The sequence below is a fragment of the Ascaphus truei genome, chromosome 4, assembly GCF_040206685.1.
Source record: "Ascaphus truei isolate aAscTru1 chromosome 4, aAscTru1.hap1, whole genome shotgun sequence".
In the NCBI taxonomy this organism is placed as follows: domain Eukaryota; kingdom Metazoa; phylum Chordata; class Amphibia; order Anura; family Ascaphidae; genus Ascaphus; species Ascaphus truei.
Window position 1 is genome coordinate 287,906,715 of NC_134486.1, and position 14,478 is coordinate 287,921,192.

The window sequence follows — 14,478 nt, forward strand, 5'->3', positions numbered from 1 at the left end:
TCCATCTCTCTTTCCCCCTCTCCTCCCTCTCTTTCTTTCTTTCTTTCTTTCTTTCTTTCTTTCCCTCTCTATATATATATCTCTATCTCTCTTTCCCTCTCTCCTTCTCCCTCTCCCTCTCCCTTTCCACGCCAACTTAATAGGCCCTTTCTCAGGCTCAGCCCCTGTAGGAATTCATCTGCCTCCTCCAGCGTCTTCTGGGAATATTGTTTTCTATCTCAGAGTAATATCAATTTAAAGGGGAAACCCCATCTATAATGTATATCCCTTATTACTCGTAGGAGCATGTGACCGGACGGAGCTCCCTGCTTCTAACAGTCTCTCCGAAATCTCCTTTTGATTCTGCATTCCTGTAGTATTTTCTCCGTTTGACTAAAGTAGTGCATCCTTTCAGGCTCATCCCGTCTTCTACTCGGATCAGGGTTGCAGGGGCCTAGGGCTTTATGCTCCCTGTCCATCCTCAGCGAGTCTTCGGGTATGGAGGGAGCTACTATACAAGAACAACTTTTTACTATAGCCTGGGATCCCCTCAGTCAGAATTGTTTTCAGAAGATCTTCCATATTGTCTTTTAGGTAGACAATTTCTTCATTGAGTTTGTGCACCCCCATCTGATGTGTAGGAATGCATTTGAAGGGATTCCTCCATTTTATGTTCAGGTCCCCCTGTTTTCTCTTAGTCCAGACATCTCTTACTTGAATGCAATAATAGCTTTTTGTATCTCTATTTGGAGGGTGCTTTTAATATGTCTAAGGAGTTATTTTAAGTCCTTTTTTCATATAGCAGAATCGCCCTCTCTCTATTTTAGTCTGCTGAGCAGTTGAGAGGAAGCACCGCCATGATTTGGGTGCAGGACCACCACCGTGCCTCTTTGAAGTCGGTTTCCTTTGCTTTTGAGACTTTTTGAAGGGATCAGGGCGTATTCAACAATATTAGTAAGCAACGCTCATTGCTTTTTAGGTCGTTCTGGACATATTTTAGGCCAGGGATTACAATCTCATTTCATATAAAGAGAGTGCAGAGAAGAGCCACCAAATTAATAAAGGGGATGGACAATCTAACCTATGAGGAGAGGCTAGCTAAATTAGATTATTTACATAAGAAAAGAGGCGTCTAAGAGGGGATATGATAACTATATACAAATATATTCGGGGACAATACAAGGAGCTTTCAAAATAACTATTCATCCCACGGGCAGTACAAAGGACTCGAGGTCATCCCTTAAGGTTGGAGGAAAGGAGATTTCACCATCAACAAAGGAAAGGGTTCTTTACCTAGTAAGGGCAGTTAAAATGTGGAATTCATTACCCATGGAGCCTCGAATGGCAGATACAATAGATTTGTTCCAAAAAAGGTTGGACATCTTTTTAGATAGGAAAGGTATACAGGGATATACCAAATAAGTATACTTGGGAAGGATGTTGATCCAGGGATTAATCCGATTGCAAATTCTTGGGAGTCAGGAAGGAATTTATTTTTTCCCTTATGAGATATCATTGAATGATATGACTCTGGGTTTTTTTGTTTGCCTTCCTCTGGATCAACAAGTATAGATATAGGATAAAGTATCTGTTGTCTAAATTTAGCATAGGTTGAACTTGATGGACGTACGTCTTTTTTCAATCTCATCTACTATGTAACTATATGAGGGTGCTGATTAGATTTCATTCGGGCCATACATTTTCAAAATATGCATAGTAGTATGGCTGTTTGCTAGATGTGAGCATTAAGCACACTCTTCTTCTCCTCTTTCTCTCACTCTCTTCTTTCAATTTCTTTCCCACCTCCCACACCTTTATCCCCCCTTCACACTCTTACCTGGTGAGGAAGAATTCAGACGAGAGCAGGAATTGGGTGAGGCGGCATGAGAAAAGAGCTGGTGTGGAGCATAGGAGCCTCACGAGAGTTGTGTGGTCAAGAGAATCAAGTGTGGTAGCAGCATGGAAGAGATAACACAGGGCTCTCCCCTACACCAGCTCTGCCCTAATTTCCCGGTACATGGTCTGTGGGCCGGACAGAAGGATCCGGCAGCCTGGATGTTTGACAGTCCCGTTTTAGACAATATTAGTCTCCTGGGGCTACTTCTTGATGTGACCATTCACATCCGCGTCGGGGTTGTACCCCATAATTAAAGTATAATCGAATTACCATTATATTTTATCGCAATATTACTATTATATATGTATACTGTCTAACTCTGTCCTGAATACAGTTTTGATTTCCCACTCAAGGTAAATATTTTGAAATTTAAAGGTTCCTCTAACATTCTCTATATCTTTGACCAAGCTCTATGTGTCATTAAATTTTATATATTTTTTTTAGAGGACTCCGAATTTTAATGTGCTTATGTAGATTTTCCCATTATGCCATCATGTGCAGATTTGAATAGACATGAGGTAAAGCCACTCTTCCAAAGTGTCTAGGCAACTGCAGTTTTCATATATTAATTCTGGGTTTGTTATTCCAAATAAACTTTGGGAAAGCATTATGGCAGCGAAGGGCAGCTGCTGGGTGGGGAGATAATCTGTACATTTACTGCTGGAGAAGGCTGTGAGCTCAATGCTTTTTTCCCAACGTACAGTGTGTAAGTACATTGGTTTTCTTCATTCTGTCTATAAAGTTGTGTTATAGAATTATGCTATGTTAGCGTTCTATATTTTTCATATCAGAGTTATCCTGGAGCCACTTTTTGTTTCCTGTTATACACAGACCATCATCCTGTATTTCACCATTGATTCCTAATTTGGAGTGTGTGAATGCATTTGACGCTGGTTAATTGATCCTTCAATACACTTGGCCATACTGTGTTCCACTATTTTGTGTTTTGTGTTTCTTCTTTTCACATATTCCACGAGATCTCCGCTCCTATTTAGTTCTCTATTCTGTGTTTTTGACCCGGAAAGGATTTTTTGGAACAGCACCTCACATTTAATAAACTGGTTGTATTTTCCTTTACCCTTATATTTGATAATTTAATATCAAGTCACTATTAATCACTTGCACTAGAAATATGTTTTTTTGCGCTGAAACACTTTTTCTATCATTATGGCATTTATGTAATTTTTGTGAACCAGCATTGGGGTCATCTGCAACAAATTAACCAATTTGGGGAAGGCAATTGATGTAACTGCTATTCTCCTCCCAAAAAGTATAGGTTTAGATTAATCAAATTTTTCCAGATCTTGAAGTACTTTATTGAATAAAGTCTTGTAGTTAATTTGATAGAATTTGGACAGATCTAAGGGAATTTGGACACCCAAATTAATTATATTTTTGAGTTAACGGGTTTAAAATGCTTTTTTTTTTTTTTACAATTTTCCTCTTGGTTAATCCATAAAACCAAAACAGTAATAGCAATCTTTGGGTTAGATACAAAAAGGGGCAATGTCAGTGAACAGAGCCAATTTTATACCCTTAAGTCCTATTTTGATACCCTTAAATTCTTTATTTGATCTTAATTTACAAAGGCACAAGCACCATGGCAAATAATAATAGGATAGTGGACATCCTGGTCTAGTTTATTTATAGGGTAAGCATTAGAGGCATATCCATTAATCAAAATGATGGTGTTAGGGGCATCTAATATACAGAATAACTCTTAAGGCCTCAACACATTTTTCATCAACGGGGCAGGCAAGGAGGCGTTAGGTTCTCAGGCAAGGGTCCAGGGCAGGCGGCGAGAATCGTAGATGGGTTCACAAGCAGGGCTCCAAGGCAGGCGGCAAGAATTGTAGTCTGGGTCACAGGCAAGGGTCAGCAGCAGGGAATCCGCAGGGGCAGGGCAAATAATAGACTGGAATAAGCCTAGTTGCAGGCAAGGGCCTTAATTGAAAGAAACAGGACAAATACAGGCACAGGTTCAGGCAGGGAACACAAAGCAAAGGCAAAGAGGAACAGGAAACTATAAAGGCAGACAGGGACAGAAGACAAGAGAACCCAAGAGGAGACAGACAGAGGAAAACCCAGAGCAGACAGAAACAGCAGCACACCCTGGCTGGGGACAGACAAGGAACTGTGGCTGGGAGCAGGATGTCCAGGTAGACCCTGACACATCCTATATTTTCTATTTATTTTTATATTCACTGGGTTTCTTCCTGAAATAAACCTTTTTGATCTGGAGAGATTTGTCAAACTTGGATTCAATTTACAGATGTAACCAATGTTATTACTCCTGCTGCAACATACACAACGTGCCAGTGGGAGAACAATGGTAATGCATGCGATATCTCCTTAACACATGCAATATTTACTGCATTATTTCTTGCGTTATTCCACTTTAACGGGGTTAATAATGCCTGCTGCATCTGTAGGTGGGTGTGTGTACATGAATGTATATATTTATAAGGTACATGCATGTTGATGTTGTAAGAAACATTTTTCATGCTTAACAAATTCCTGTGAGTGCCCGATTCTAATCTATTTTGTATGCTTTGTAGCTTCAGTGCACCCAGGTAAGTTTGCCTGAGGTTACATGAGTTCCTACATTGTGTATGTATGTATGTATGTATGTATGTATGTATGTGTGTCTGTGGTCAATACATCCCCCAGAACAGCGAACATGGCAGCAGTCATGATGTTGAAATTGAGGAAGAAATGTCACACCACACATGTACTGTATGTATTAAAAGGAAGTGTATTTAGTCCATAGTCATCAGGGCAAATTAGCAAAGCATGATGGAGCATGCTGTTGTTGGTCGCGGCGTTGACTGATATGTCAGACAGCACTGCCATCAGCAGAGGTGCCAGGACTGAAATTTTAGGTGTTTGGATATAGATACAGATATATAGCTCTCATCTGTTATAAATGCCTGTGACCAAGGGCACAACTGAGTCCCCGAACTTGGTGGCTATATGCCCACAGCGACTGCTCTTGGCTTCCTGCATACCATTCTTTCAACACTCATGAGAAGTAGCATCAAATGATGTTACAGCGACATTGGCTTCACTCTCCCCCTCCTTTCTCTCCTCTCACCCCCTCTCCAACCTCCCCTTCTCTCCTTTCCCTCCTCTCACCCTCTTCTCACTTCTCTCGCCCCCCCTGCTCTCCCCCCACCCCCAGTCCAAAGTCCTACCTGAGGTGTGAGTAGCCGCCTTCACTCTTGCAGCTGAGATGAGAGGCTTGGAGGGCGGGCCAGAGAGAATAGTTCAGCGGGCCGGATATGGCCTGCAGGAAGAATTTTGACCAACCCTAGCCTAGTGTCATCTGTCTAGGACATTTAGCTGCTGGCATCGCGCTGCCAGGATATTTAGCCAACAGACGTTTCACCACAAAGTTAAGCCTTATACCTTACCATAAAACCCCTAATCGGAGCCCTTATCCTAAAACCTTGTAACCTTTACCCTAAAACCCCTAAAATTTGCCCCTAATATTAATAAACGCACTCACCTTGGCAGTGGCAAAATGGCTGTCGCGAGATGTCCGGCGGTGGCTAAACGGCAGTGGCGGGGTGGATGAGGTGAGTTGTCCCATTCCGTAGTGTTATCTGTCTGGGCAAGACCCGTGCTTCAAGAATTCATTATTCAGTATAATGGTAAAGATTACCTTAAAATCTTGCAGACTCTTGCGTGACAGTCCAAGAAACTGTCCTGCGCTTCCGTGTAGTTAAGCAACAACCACCCCCTGGGTGTCTCAGACAATGGAGCTGTATGTGAGGGAGCTCAGCGTGGCCACAGAGTTGACCGGTGCAGGGGGATATTGTCTTACCTCTCCTGCATCTCCGGTCTGGGACCCGCTCTCCTCGCCAGCTCCTGCGTGCCGCCGTCCGTGATATCCAGGTAGAAGAGAGAAATCGGCGCAACTGCGCATGTCTGAGAAAATGAAGCTCCCGGATGTTTCTTCAGAAAAACTTTATTGTACACACACAAGGGCTACACCGCAATCTCCCCCTCTACGCGTTTCACCCTTACAGATAGCCCTATCTGCGTGATCTCTCTTGCGTGACAGTGGCTGCAGAATTCCCATGGAGGACGGAGCATATTCTCGGGTGCCCTTGATTTTCTCCCAATGAATACCTGAAGGACCTTTACTTCCACAGAGGCCTTTTTATTGTGGTTTGTGTATCTTCACCTACACAACATTTCTCTTGGGACACTATTGAGATTGTATTCAACCCCTTTTGCAGAATGTTACTGGACAGCTTTGGGTGAGCTTACTATTCTACACTCATGTTCTACACCTGTAGCCCTGCTCCATTTAAGCCTCATCCTTCCCTCCCACCCCTTACCTACTGCAGTCTCCGGAAAACGTCTCCTCATCCACTCATACATTCCTCCCATGACTACTCCAGCCATGCAAGCACTCAAAGCCTTCCGCAAACAGCCGCAGAACAAGACTTTTGCAAAGTCTATAAGGTGTTGCCTATAGACCTTGCTTGCTTGGGACAGATAGGCCAAGGCTAGGACACCAAGCTATCGCCTAATACAGCAGTGCGCAAAGGGGGGGGGCGCGAGACTAACAGCAGGGGGACGCAGGGGTTAGAGAGGCTACGTGCGCTTCCCGAAGGCACTTAAATTAAGTGCCGGGGGAGCGGTGCAGGCCTCTGTAAACCAGACTTACCTTGGCTCCGGCAGCTTCTTAAACGCATCGCGGCATCAAATGACGCAGCAAGGTCATGTGATGTCACGCTGCTATGGCAACATGACGTCATGCCGCCAACACCGGAGCCAAGGTAAGCGGGGGTGAGGGGGGGGCACGGAGAGAGGGGAACCACCGGCAGGGGGTGCAGGAAAAAAAATTGCGCCCCCCTGGCCTAATATATGTATCCAGGACTATTGCCTGTTTTAAAGTGATCACTAATCTCCTTTTATCTATTGTCTCTGTTTTATAACTGTTTTACTTGTGGCCCTAGGACATAGGTGTGTAAGGGGTCCTGTGGCCAGTATGTGGTATTGGGTATTCAGTGGTTGACCTGGCTGCGTGACTCCATTTTCTCCCAGTATGGGGTTGGGCATGGGGGCACTCTGCCGTAAAGCAGGTATTTGGATCATGGGGGGAAGGGTATCTCCATCCCTTGCTCTCATTCAGAGCATTGAGACCATCCATTGCCCTCGCCGGTACCCCAGGCGGAGGTTGTCGAGAACTGAGGCCTCAGATCTTGAAATCAATCCCACTCCAGCTGCGAACTGGAGTCCAGATAACAGCCATCAGGAAACTAGAGGAGCCCACTCTGGATATCATATGTATAAATGTTAAGTCAGTCGTCCACTGTGCCCTGCTTGTGCGAGATAATTGTCTTGGGTCAATCACATCTAGTATTTATCACAGAGACCTGGCTAACTGCTGGGATTGACATTCCTCTGGGTGACCTAGTCCCTAACGGGTACTCTTTGTTGCAGGATCCTAGGGAGGGTAAGGAGAGGTGGGGTGGTAGCTGTGATATTTCAGTCCATTCTTATCTGCACCAACCACCCTGGCCCCAGGGTCGTCTTTTGAGTATCTGACCGTTCGCTGTGCCATGCATGACAATCAAGCTAGTAGTTCACCCTGGCATACAAACTGCCTGGACACAGAGGTGTCTCAGTTGTCGGATGTGGTCACTCCCATATTACTGGAGTTCCAACGCTGTGTGGTGCTTGGACACCTCAACATATGGGTTGATGACCCAGACATGCGGAGGCTAGAGATCTTTTGGATACTAGAAGATCCATGGGATTTAGTAAATTTGTGCATGGCCCAACATATGAGCACGGTCATATACTCTACTTGATCGGCGCACAGGGGCTATCAATTGCTACGTAAAGTTTTCCTCACTCCTATGAACAGATCATAAGGTGATCCAGGCTCAGATTGGAGGCATCCCACCACCCCTTAAACAGAGTAGTGGGCCTGAGGAGGCAGCTTGGGTATGGCCTAGGAGGCTACTTGAGCCCATTAGGTGCAATGCTGTCCTTGGGGCCCATCTGTCCTCATTTGCACCGAACATCAACATCTCTGTCTATATCGAGAAGTACAACTTGACTCTCCGTGCACCCAGGGACAAAGTGGCCCATCTTCGGAAAATGCCTGCTCGCAGATCCATAAGTGCGCTGTGGTATTGTCAGGATGTTGACCGGACAGCCTTGAAGGTATGTCAACGGGGATATAAGTGTGCGGTCTTCAAGGTGAAGAAAGCCTACCTCACCCTGAGGATCAACTCAGAAGAATCGTCTAGCGGAACTCTTCAGGATAGTGAGCAGTCTGGTTTATCCAGACTGTTTCTCCATCTAGGAGCAATGTGGTGAATTTAATTGATTCTTTGATAAGACTGCACGCATCAGTGCTGCTATTCGTCCCCGATGGACCCAGTGGTTTGCCTCACTCCACAGGCAAAGCTTGTCTTGGAAAACTTCAGCATCATCTCAATCAAAGCTGGGATGAACTGGAACACTTATGACCTGGATCCCTGTCCATCATGGCTCCTGAAAGAGACCATTGATGCAGTGGCTCCATGAATAGTGGATATATTCAATAGATCCCTTGCTGTGGTGAGGAGCCAGTGGCCTTGAAAAGGGCGCTAATCCATCCCATTTTGAAGAAAGTGGGTCTAGATGTTGATGTTCTCGCCAACGATCGTCCAAGCTCCAATTTTCCCATGGCAGGGAAGGTTTTGGAGAGGGTACTTTTCAGCCAGCTAGAAGATTGTCTGGAAATGGCCGGCTTCTTCGACCCCACGGAGTCTGGTTAAAGAGCTGGTCAATGAACTGGTCTGTGTGGTGGATGACATTGATGGCTATGGACAAGGGTTGTATTTCTGCCCTTGTCATGTTGGATCTCTCAGTGGCCTTCGACACAATTGATCATGGGGTGCTGCTGTACCGCCAGAGGGACCTATCTGGTATTGATGAAACCGCATTACAATTGTTGTTCCTGCAAGGCCGGACACAGCAGGTGGCTATGGGGTCCATTATGTCACCAGTAGAACCTGTCCCCTTTTGGGTCCCCCAAAGGGTCGGTGCTGTTACTGCTCCTGTTCAACGTGCATGTAAGAACGCTGAGCAATAACATCTTGAAGAATGGTGTTAATGGCCAACAGTATGCTGATGACACCCAGATGTTTCCAAGGAAGCCCAGGGATGGCTGTTGCCACACTGACGGCATGTCTAGACGAGGTAGCGGCATGGATGGAGATGAATTGGCTGAAGCTCAATCTTGACAAGACTGAACTACTGATTACAGGTTCGGCAAGATGCCCGAGTTTGGGACAGAGTGTTTGCGAGTTGCCCCTAATCAATAGTGCACAGGCCCTGCCCGTGTCCGAGGTTCATAACCTCAGCATCCTCTTTGATCAGAGACTCAACATGCGAGCCCAAGTGGCCTCAGTTGTGTTTTTTTTAAATTATTTTTTAATCGGATTTGGCTTCGAAGCTTGGGTCCACTCCTGTCATCTATGAACCTTGCGTCACTGGTCCATGCTTTTTTGTCTATGCGTTTGGACTACGGTAATGCCCTATATGCATGACTACCGGTATACCTGAATCGGAGGCTCCAACTTGTGCAGAACATAACAGCTGAGATGCTGAGACATGTTTCTCGCTTTGAGCATATCACTCCTATAGTTATACAGTAGATGAGGTTGAAAAGACATACGTCCAAGTTCAACCTATGTTAAATTTTGACAGATGCTTTATCCAACATTTGTATTTACAGTATATTGATCCAGAGGAAGGCAAACAAACCCCCCCAGTGAAATATCATCTAATGATCTCTCATAAGGGGAAATAAATTATTTCTTGACTCCAGATATTGGCAATGAGATTACGCCCCGGATCAACATCCTTCCCATGTTAACTTATTTGGTATATGCCTGTATACCTTTCCTTTCTAAAAAAAAATGACCTTTCTTTTAACAAATCTATTGTATCTGCCATCACAGTCTCCATGGGTAATGAATTCCACATTTTAACTGCCCTTACGGTAAAGAACCCTTTCCTTTGTTGCTGGTGAAATCTCCTTTCCTCCAACCTTAAGGGATGGCCCCGAGTCCTTTGTACTTATATTTTGAAAGCTCCTTCTATTGTCCCTTAATATATTTCTATGTAGTTATCATATCCCCTCTAAGGCTACGTCCATTGTGTGAGCGACGGCAACAAAATACAGCTACTCTATCTGGCCGGCCATAGTGCGCATAACCACACAAGTGAGGAAGAGCAACCGCGCATCAGAATTTTGAGCCGACAATTTTTTTTAGATTTTTCATGCCACGGCCACGTCTCGTGAGCAGGTCAGCCAATGAGGGCGAGCCAGCCTCGTGACGACACGGCCACGCCTCCCCATCGTGAGCGATCTGAGTCCACAGATCACTCAGGCGTGCCCTATATCCGAGGTCATAGATGCCTCTTTTTGAATGTAAACAATTCTAAATTTCGCTAGCCTCTCCTCATAAATCAGATTATTCATCCCCTTCATTAATTTGGTGGCTCTTTACTGCACTTTCTCTAGTTCCAAAATGTCTTTTTTAAGGAGTGATGACCAAAATTGTACTCCATATTCAAGGTGTGGTCTTTCTAATCTATCTATATATATATAAAACTGAAATGTTTGTCTGTGGTGTTTGTGCGTTTTGTGATTGGTTGGCCCCTCTCGCTGGCAAGCTCTCCCATTGGCTGAGGGGCAGGGTTTGCGGGGCGGGGTGACATCTCACACAGGGGCTCACAGGCAATCTTCAATACTCACTCGGCCGCTTCTCCTGCTCACTGCAGGTAACCTCCCCCGGCGCTTCTCCTCCTTACCCCGCGGCTAGCCACACTCTAACCTCCCCCGCCGCTTCTCCTCCTTACCCCGCGGCTAGCCACACTCTAACCTCCCCCGCCGCTTCTCCTCCTTACCCCGCGGCTAGCCACACTCTAACCTCCCCCGCCGCTTCTCCTCCTTACCCCGCGGCTAGCCACACTCTAACCTCCCCCGCCGCTTCTCCTCCTTACCCCGCGGCTAGCCACACTCAGCGGGGACCGGGAGCACCGGGGAGGGGGCGGGGAAGGAGCGCCGGGGACCGGGGGGGAGGGGGGAACAAGCAGCGGAGACAGGGGGGGGGGGGGGAAACGATCGGCAGCGACAGGGGGGGGGGGCCAACACGTCACTTCCACCGACACTTTTCCTCCTCACCACCCCTGCGGGCCCGGTACTATCTCCGGGAGCGCCGTGTAGGGAAGGGGAAGTAGCGCTGGGGACAGGGTGAACCAGCGCCGAGAGGGGGGGGGTGAAACAAGCGCCGGGGACCAGGGGGGGGGGAGAATGAGCGCCGGGGACCGGGGGGGGGGACACAAGCGCCGGGGACCAGGGGGGGGGGAGAATGAGCGCCGGGGACCGGGGGGGGGGACACAAGCGCCGGGGACCAGGGGGGGGGGGGGAGAATGAGCGCCGGGGACCGGGGGGGGGACACAAGCGCCGGGGACGGGGGGGGGGAACAAGCACCGGGGACGGGGGGGAACAAGCACCGTGGGGGGGGGGGGGGGGTGGAATGAGCGCCTGGGACAGGGGGGGAATGCAGGGGGGGAAAGTGATGTGAGGTGCAGGGGGAGAGTGATGTGGGGTGCAGGGGGGGGAGAGTGATGTGGGGTGCAGGGGGGGGAGAGTGATGTGGGGTGCAGGGGGGGGACAGTGATGTGGGGTGCAGGGGGGGGGAGAGTGATGTGGGGTGCAGGGGGGGGACAGTGATGTGATGTGCAGGGGGGGCGACAGTGATGTGAGGGGGGGCAGTGATGTGCGGTACAGGGGGGGGAAGAGTGATGTGCGGTGCAGGGGGGGGAGTGATGTGCGGTGCAGGGGGGGAGTGATGTGAGGTGCAGGGGGTGAGAGTGATGTGTGGCACTGTGAAAGGGCAGTTAAACTATGTTGTGGGCCCTAGGAGGTATTCACTAGCTAGCTGAGAATGGTTTGGCAACATATGTGGGGTCGTAAGGTTTGCGGGACCAGACCTATGAACGTGCAGCTTTGGGGTTACATAGGGTGATAGCCTGTATATGCCTGTATACTGGCATACACCCAACAGCTGATGCATCATACTGGCCTGCACAATTAGATATTGCTTCCGACTTACCTCCTTACCTGTTACCTGACCCCCTTTTTGCTGCTCCCCTGCCTTTCCCTTTGTGGTCACTACACAAGTGTTTCCCTTGAAAGTGATATATTGATTTTTCACCTATCCCAGTGGTGGTTACACATCGTGACTTATATCAGCAGTGTGGTTATATGATTGTAATCAAGGGTGCACGGAGGTTTATCAGATAACTCAGTGTGGTGATTCATATAGAACTGTGTGGTAATATACCACCTTTGTGACCACTGAAAGGCTTTGTAAGGAGAATCATGTTATAGCACTTCAGTGATTCTTGGGGATTAGATTATTCTTTTTAAATGGAGTATGCACACTCACATTCTCCCAAAGAATAAATCGCAATGAGTGCTTTAAAGGGCACACTCTCGCCTCTCTGATGCTTCCGAACAGCTCTGGAACTGGAAAGGTGACTGTGTGAGTCCCTGCTATCCGCCTAGATCCTCCGATCAACGTTGTGAAGTCGCGGCCGTCAGCACTTCCGCATCTGCGCGCGCAGCAGGTGCGGTGGCTCACAAGGGACAGTGCTTTCCCTGCCAGCTACGGAGTCAGGTACGGAGTCTCCAGAGGGACAAAAACCCTACGCGTTTTGCCTATTACCACGTTCGACTCCCTCCGGGGTTGTGGGGTTGTGGATCCACAACCGACGGCCGCGACTTCACAACGTTGATCGGAGGATCTAGGCGGATAGCAGGGACTCACACCGTCACCTTTCCAGTTCCAGACCTGTTCGGAAGCATCAGAGAGGCGAGAGTGTGTCATTTAAAGCACTCATTGCGATTTATTCTTTGGGAGAATGTGAGTGTGCCTTTCCCCAATCTGAATCCATTTGTTTTGTGCATTAAGCTGTATTATGCTATGTACTCTCCATGTGTCTTTTAAGAGAGATATTTACGTGACCAGACCATCCTCCTGCAGGTGTTCATGTGAGTGATTTGTTCACTTAAATCACTAGCACTTCACTATCACTGGGTCATTCACGGTTTTAATGTTAAGCACTCTATTGCGCATTATTTTTTTTAATTTATACAGTGTGAAAATAGTTTGTTTATTCACTTATAACCATTTCCCACAATAGATGTGCATTTTTTATATATTTCATCACTTAAGAAATTTCACTTAAAAATTTGCCACAGTACAGCGCCATCCTACACCCTCCTTTTGCGCTAATTTGTTTCCAATATTCCCAGCAGTTTGAGCTACAAACTGTAACAATAGATAATGTTACCTTAGTGATATAAGAATACATTGTAGCTGTTGAGTTACACTGACTGAAGGATTGATTTGAAACTGAAAGGCAGCCATTTAGTAAACCAGGGGAAGCAGGATGTTGCTTATCGATCACAGGAGAACTAATTGATTGGCAACTTAGGTCATTTGTTTTCAATAAAAGGTATAATCAAAGGCTGCATATATTATAATTTAAAAAAAAATTCAACTGCCGCATGGACAACCTCTTTCAATTTAAACACTAGCTTGCCATCACCCCATCATAATATCTCACTTCCGCGCTATATCCTTTGTAACTAGATATCATCTAGAATACTGTATTACAGATAAAAAGATTAGGACCAGGTCAAAGACAATATGGAATAAAATAGAGACCTGCAGGAACAGTATAGGCAAAAAAGGAGCACGTCAGACAGAGGGATGCCAAAAAAACACTCTAAGATCAATAGTAGCAAGAATAGAAAGTCCACAGCTCCAAACTAGCATGAGTACAAAAAAAAGGTAGTTTATTCAGCAGTGAGCAGAGTAACAATGAGATATACTTGAGCAAGGATCATCTATATCCGAAACGTTGCTGATTGTTACATCATTTCTGTCTGTCTGTCTTTGCTGCTGAATAACCTGTACGTTTTTGGACTCTTCTAGTTTGGAGCGTTGGCTTTTCTATTTTTGTTACTATAATACTGTACTAGCTGAGAGACCCGGCGTTGCCCGGGATGTGAACCGTGCTCACACTGACACACACTGCTCATTGTTCACACTGCACACTGCACACACACACTGCACACTGCACACACACTGCTCATTGGTCGCACTGACGCACACTGCGCACACACAGCTCACAGTGACACACACTGCACACTGCACACACACTGGTCACACTGCTCACTGCTCACACTGCACACACACACATACACAGCTCATTGCTCACACTGACACACTGCACACTGCACACACACTGCTCACACTGCTCAATGGTCACACTGCACACTGCACACACACTGCTCAGACTGACACACACTGCTCATTGGTCACACTGCACACACTGACACACTGCTCATTGCTCACACTGCACACAGTGCACACACACTGCTCATTGCTCACACTGCACACACTGCACACACACTGCTCACACTGACACACACTGCACACTGCACACACAGTGGTCATTGCTCACACTGCACACACTGACACACTGCTCATTGCTCACACTGCACAGTG